Source organism: Choloepus didactylus, chromosome 12 (genome assembly GCF_015220235.1).
Source record: "Choloepus didactylus isolate mChoDid1 chromosome 12, mChoDid1.pri, whole genome shotgun sequence".
NCBI classification, from domain to species: domain Eukaryota; kingdom Metazoa; phylum Chordata; class Mammalia; order Pilosa; family Megalonychidae; genus Choloepus; species Choloepus didactylus.
The window spans coordinates 57,466,819-57,474,345 of record NC_051318.1 but is presented as its reverse complement, the minus strand read 5'-3'; the positions used below and the strand labels follow the sequence as shown (position 1 = coordinate 57,474,345).

Below are 7,527 nucleotides of genomic sequence, written 5' to 3'. Positions count from 1 at the left end.
GAAGTTTAAAACAATGAGCTAAACAGGCAGAACCATCTTTCTCAGAGCTTTGGAAAACAGTTAAAAGATTTTAGTAACTGAGCAAGTGCCAAATAAAGAAAAAACAACTTCAAAATGTTAGGAAAGTTTTATTGCTGACCCTTTCCTCAACCCATTCACAACTTGGAGCCAGTCCATGCTCCCAGTGCAGGTCACTTGTCCAATTTCTGGAAGGAGCAGAGTAACCCTTATGCTTGTACTAGGGTGTTTGTATTTCTGTACCAATTTGGTGGCAGTCTGAAGAACTGGACTTCCAGCTTCTGGCTTCACCCTGTGGCTTCTCTCTTCATCTGACTTTCACTCTGATAATAAAGGACTCCAGTAATCTGGATTAAGCCCAGTCTGATTCAGATGGGCCACACCTTAACTGCAATAACATCTTGAAGAGATCTTATTACAATGGGTCCACACCCACCAGATTGTGGACCAAGACCAAGAACATGTCCAAACTGTCATACAAAACTTAATCCACCACAAGTACCAATATTTTCCTTTATTTTTATTGATTCCTTTTGGCCTGTGCCAAAGTCATGAAGACTCAAATATTTTATTTTAGAATATTTCTACCTTTAGTGTTTGTCTTTAGGCTTATGATCCATCTAAATTTCTGTGTTTGTTATGAGGTGTTGGTGAAGATTCATCTCTGTTTTCCCTTAGATAGCCTTTCCCCATTGAAATACCTTGATATCTTTGTTGAAAATAAATTGACCATATCATTAAGAATCTATTTCTGAACTCTATAATCTGCTCCATTGATCTACTTATCCATCCTTATGCCCAAAGTACTCTATTATTGTAGCTTTATATTGAGTCTTGAAGTCAGGTAGTGTAAGTCCTTTAGCTTTGTTCTTCTTTCTGAATATTGCTTTTGTTATTCTAGGTCCTTTGCGTTCTCACTTAAATTTTTAATTAGCTTGTAAATTTCTATTTTAAAAAAAACTTCAAATTGTGAATAAAGGGAAAAGAGGGAAAGAGTTATAGCTGTGAAACTCTGGCTTTAATAAAGATAAAGAAATAGATTTAAAAAAAACTTCCCTAATTTTTATTTGAGTGATGGTGAGATCAATATGAGGAAAATTGACCATCTTAACAATATTGAGTTTTCCAATCCAAGAACATGGTTTATTTTTCCATATTTTATTTAGTTCTTCTCTAATTTCTCTCAGCAATGTTTTGCAGTTTTTCAGTTTAGAGTTCTTGAACAGTTTTTATTAAATTTAGTCCTAAATATTTTATGTTTTTAAAAAATGCTCTTACAACTAGAATAGCTTTTAAATTTATATTTTCCAGGTTTTCTTTTACTACAGATAACCATAGTTGATTTCTTCAATTCACTTTGTATCCTGTGAACTTGCTAAATTTATGAGTTCTGGTAGATACTTTGTAGATTTCTTAGGCTTTTTCTAGATAGAAAATTACTGTCACTAAATATCGGTTTTCTTTTTCCTTCCTTCCTTCCTTGCTTCCTTCCTTCCCTTTCTCTCTCTTTCTCTTTCTTTCCTTTCTTCTTTTTCTTTTCTTTTTGCTTTATTACATTGACTATGATCTTTAAGGGTTAAGAAGTGGTGGAAGCAGATATCTATTCCTTTTCCCCAATCTTAGCAGGAAAACATTCAACATTTCACTGCTAACTATGATGGTAGCTATAATGTTTTTGTAAAGGGCATTTACCATGTTTAGAAAATTCTTGTCTATTTCTGGAGTGCTGGGAGTTTTTATCAAAAATAGGTTTTGAATTTTGTCAAATGCTTTTTCTGTATATATTGCAGAAGATATCTTTTTCTAGTTTGTTGATAAATAAAACCAACCTTGTATCACTGGGATGAACCCCACTTGGACATAATGTATTATCTAAATTATATATTCATGGATTTCATTTGCTAATATTTTGTTAACGATACTGGTTCTTTGCTCATGGTCTGTAATTTTTCTTTTCTTGTAATCTTTTTTTGAGGTTTTGATATCGGACTTCAGGCTGGCCCCAATAAAACAAGTTATAAAGTGCTGTCTTCTCTTCTATCTTTTGAAGGGATTTGGTTAAGATTAATATTATTTCTTTCTCAAATGTTTGATAGAATTCACCAATGAAGCCATGCAGAGTTTGGGGTTCCTGCTTTCTGGTTCCCTCCTTTCCGAGATTTTCTCCCCCCTTTCCATCCTCTATAGCAGCCTCAAATGTTGAACTCCTGAAGCTGTGAGGTTATGGTTTTCTGCTTCAGTTCTAGACTCCCTGTCAAATGGTCCAGAGTGAATTTAGATGTGCCCATTTAAATGTAAATTTTACCCTGTGTAGTTTCCTTTTTTATATTCCAATCCTCCCATCACTTTTTGCCTGTTTTTTGATCACTCTCTAGTGCCTTCAAATAGTGCTTTTTATATTTATATTTTGTTAGAGTTCATGATTATTATCTGGGGAAAGTTTAGTCTAATATAAAGTGCTACTCTGTCACTTTAAAGTCAATCTGGTCTGTATCAGAAAAATCTTTTTAACTCCTAAAGCTAATCTATCATCACAAGTAGCTTGCTGCATGAAGTAGTGAGCTGGCAACCTGGAATATTCAAGCAAATGCTATATTAGAAATTAATACAGTTATTCAGCACATATAATATACAGCATATGGTACTAATAGAAATGAATTTTGGACTAGATGACAACTGGGTTGGATCTACTATGTATTTATCATTTCAAATTGTGTTGCAGATCTGAATATTTCATTCTTTTAATCAACAAAATATAATATTTTAGGTACTTGTCAGAGAATTTAACCTTGACATCACTGTCACTCAGACTTATAGAAAGTTTTATTGAGAGAAATTATATTCATGTATGCTTTCCTGAAGTGTATACAGTCAACACACCCCTCTTCAGTCCATCCTGAAATTAAATCAGACTATCAGAGGAAGTATAGTGTCATGGTTATGAGTATAGGCTCTGGGGGTTACCCTGCCAGAGTTTAAATATGAGCTCTCCTGCTGTCTACCTATGTGAACTTGAGCAAAATACTGTGCCTCAATTCCATTATCTATAAAATGAGGATAAGAATAATAATCCCAATAAAGTTGCTAATAATTTAATATATAATTCATGATAAGTGCTGAGAAAGTTTCTGACACATAGAAAGTATGAAAAATATTAGCTATTACAATCAGAGACCTCAATTCCTGGAGCCAATTATGTTCTCCATTTATAGACCTGCTCTTGAATTATGCCATCACCTTACAGTTAGGGTCACCCAAGAAGCAGTCATATAAAATTCTTATTATAAACAGGTAATGGCATTATCTCCATCTTATAGATGCGGAAACTGATGCCTAGGGGGTGTTGTAACTTGTGCCAGGACATTCATTCATCAGTGAGTAGCAGAACAAATGCACATACCCATCCTGCATGATCCAAGCCCCTGCTGTTAACTACTAGGCCATCTGTTAGTTAGTGTGACCCTACTCAAGCATGGCAGAGCATAGATTCATTTGTTGTGTATCTACTAGTAATCCTCATACTTTGTTTTTGTGGTTCACACTTATTTCCTTATGTTTTGAGGACATAAGGAAATAAGCTAATCTTGCTTAGCTCTTCTGCCCGGGGTTAAAACACAGATTTAATGGGATTTTGGTGAGCTAATGTCAGCACAAACCCACTTTAATAGGGAGAAAATAAAATCATTACTATTTTTATCACCGTCATTATCAATCACCCCTCATAATAATTACGGTAGTAACAAAACAGGTAGAATCATATGGCCGTATGAGAGGACACTTTTAGTTTTTGTCCCCTGCATTCAGGTAGGATTCATTTAACTTCCCCAGATCAGATAAGAATCTCTTTTACTATTAAAATATACAAGGTAGAATGACCAAACATCCTGGTTCTCCTGGGACACAGTGTTTTCCCAGGATGCGGGACATTCAGTGCTAAGCCTGGCAAATTCCTGGGCAAACGGATTGAGTTGGTCATTCTGTAAATGGACTCTGACCTTTCCTGCTTGTTTTTGCCTTCTATTATTTCTACAAACTGGGTGGAGGAAGAGACAGCTGGTTACCTTTATAAAAATTTTTTTGATAATAACCATTCACATATCTGAAGACTGTGACCACGCCATCCTTCACGCTTTCTTGCCTAGGCCAACCAATAGGCTTTTACCAATAACTCACTTCATCTGGAGAATTTTATCACTCCCCTGAGGGGATGCAAAATACACTGGAGGCAAAATCCTTGCCCTGAAGGAACTAAATAAGGTGGTTCCAATTCCTTTTACCTTTTCCCATAGGCCTTGTTTCCCAACCCTTTAATTATCTGCATTGCTCTGCTTTGAACATAGTCCAAACTCACCTTGTCCCTTGTAATTGGTGGAGACCAGAAATATGCACAATGCTCAACTATTAGTAACTGTAGTAATTAGCTTCATAGAAGATTCCAAAGGGCTCTGACAGCCTTACTTCTACTTTTCTATTAATCTGACATGTCTGCTTTTAAATCATTTCAAACCGTCACCACTCCACAGCACACTCCAGCTCACTTTAAAGCCCTTAATGCCACTGGCAGTGAAGCCCATCAGTATCTAGGATGGATTTTTTCATCTGAAGGAGCAGGGTCGTATGCATACATGGTCTTTCAAACCATCTCCGTGGTTTGAAATATAAAAATGCACTTGATCTGGTATTTACAAATAATTTTCACAACTAAAACTGAACTGCAATCTTCCATTGTTGTAACACTGTCCCCCTTCAATTTGCCATCTGCTTTTCATTAAATTGCATTTGGATTACTTCAGGAAAAAAAAAATCTAGTCTTACCAATTGCCCTCTACACATATTAGTTTAGGAATTCAAGCCCATGTCACAGTGACCTTGTTCCTTGATTTGAATCTTTTCACCATTTAAACATAGGAGATATTTCCTTGAAGCAGGTGTTTAGAAATATCTGGGGAACTCCAACAGCTTATAAAGAAATGAGTTCACTTTGTGCTTCTGTCTTAGACCCTGGAAATATTTAACCTTCTAACATTTTGTTTTTTAAAGACAGTATCATTTATGGTCTAGACACCATAGACAGCTGTTCAAATTCAATTCAAATGGTCTCTGTTTCTGGTGTATTTGTTTAGTGTGTCTAGCTAAATCTCTGAGTAATCTTGGCTTGAGCCCTTAAACAGGAATTAAAAAATACCAATTGTTGATTTTCTTTTCTTTTAAGGTACATAATGAGAAATTTTCTACAAAAGTTTGGTTATTAGCTGTAAGCAAATAACTTTCTGTTGTTTTTATTTGTGCTTCTTGATATGGCAGCCACTCAGCATTGCCAAAAATTTAGGAAAAAATTAATAATGATGGAACGTAAATGGAAGTTTACCTTGAAATATAATTTTCTCTCAAAATAAAGTTTTGGTTTTCCCACCTCTCTGTTGACTAAATTGTATATTATCACAATGGAAACCAAGCTGTTTTTATGTGTGAGGAAACTGAGCCATCTGAACTATAAATATATATAAAGCGGTATTTTCTATTCTCCTCATTGATACATGTTTGTGTAAATTTTATCAGACCTGACAATATTATTAAAGTCTAGAAGTTTTCTTTTAACTATGGATTAATAGTTAATTCATCAAAAAAAGTAAAATTTTGCATGCTATTTCAGTTTATAAGCATGAAAATAAATTTCTAAGTGGTATTACATTTAAGAACTATTTTAAATTAATTTACTGTTTTCTAAAGCATTGGGAACTATAAAATTATACATGTAATCTAATAAGACTATTTCATATATTTGGCTATATTTGGTTAAAAGATTGTAATTGCCAATCTTCCCTCAGCACCTTAAGCGAGTCAGTCGTGGCTTTTCAATGCCAGCACATATTTTTTTTTCACTTCGTGTTATTGTATTGAAATAATGGTTTTGACCTGGAAGCAGGCAAGCATAGCCATTTTGTGTCTTTTATGCACTGAGGGGGAAAATCCCTACCTCTGATGTCATTAGATTTTCCTTTGTGGTTTTTGCTCCTCTTTGGAGGGGAAACAACTAATTCTGACAACTATGATTAGTTCCACACATCTGCAATAAAACTCCCACTTATTATTTTTAAATAAGTCATAACTTGTATACAGCAAAAGTCATCCTTTACACTATATAGTTTGTGAGTTTTGAAAAATGCATAGAATCATGTAACCATCACCACACTCAAGATGTATAACAGCACTCCATTACCCTCCTATCTATCTATCTGTCTGTCTGTCTGTCTATCTATCATCTATCATCTAAATGGGGTTATTTGATGAGGATTGTAATCCAATGATTGTTTAGCAGCAATTTTACCAAACTATGAATTCTTAACAGGCATTATAAATAGATAATACTACTCTTATTTAGAAACTGTGAGTACCACACATGTGAATATACAGCACATGAATAACTTAAAAAGAATTTCCCATTTTAAAAGACTATGCACAGCATACAAAAACCTATACTAAACCAAAAAAGCTATAATATGGATTCATGATTGGTATGTCTAAAATGATATGTATATACAGTACATAATTAATGTTAATTATGGGTTCAGTACAGTTTTCTCTGATTCTCTTCATGTTTCACTTTCTCCAGATACTGATTTCTGTACTTCCTCTTCTAAAATTGGTGTAACCAGGTTGTGCTTTGATGTTAAATTATATTTCATCACAAATTTAGTAAACTCATGACACAAAAATGTTTCATTTTCATATTCATCAAATATCTTCCAGAGATGAAAATAAACATGTGAAAATATCTTATAAATCCTATGGTATACTGATCCTACTTTTGCTACAGATGATTCCTTTATGCTAACTCTGCCGGGAAAATATTATTGCTATTCAGAAGACATGCAGCACCATCAAGTGTGAGCCTAGTGTCATTTATGGCAGGACATTCTTTTGGAATTTTATGAGCTGCACAGAATAAAAACCATTGTTCAGTTGTTTTCAAATGAGTGCATTTATCTGGAATGCACTTACTCTGAAGTTTGACAGCAAGCTCATTTAGCTCAAGGCAGAACTGCCTTAAATGTTCATACTTCCATACACCTTCATCTTGGCCTGCAAGAATTTTGCCATTGTTGGAGAAGTGTGCTCTTATGTTCTGTTGACTATACTGCTGAGCAGCTAGTGTACTGTCCGCTTCATCAAGAGATTCATTAGGTCTGTTACAGAAACCCTGAGACTTGGTGCTGGCATGTTTTACCTCAGCACTGCCACCTCTGCCATGAGAGAGGGTGCCGAAGTCTGGGTGCCTAGATGTGGGGATAGCTGCCTGCATGGGGGGTGGGGCAGGACCCTCCTATTTAGTTTTAAAATGTAAATTAAAAAAAGTTCAGTGCCTTAGATGAATTTGGGCTGAGTAGCTCAGGTGTATATACAAGGACAAAGAAGCCCAAAGGATTAACCTATCCATTTCCTCACTATATACATCATGTGGTAATGATGACACTGGTGATGATGGTAATGATGATGGTTACAAGTCAC

General features: G+C 35.0%; 1 pseudogene; it reads right to left on the bottom strand.

The window, feature by feature from the left end:
• Positions 1 to 6,611: 6,611 nt before the first annotated feature.
• LOC119506855 lies at positions 6,612 to 7,321 on the bottom strand (annotated as a pseudogene).
• Between the last annotated feature and the right edge of the window lie 206 nt (positions 7,322 to 7,527).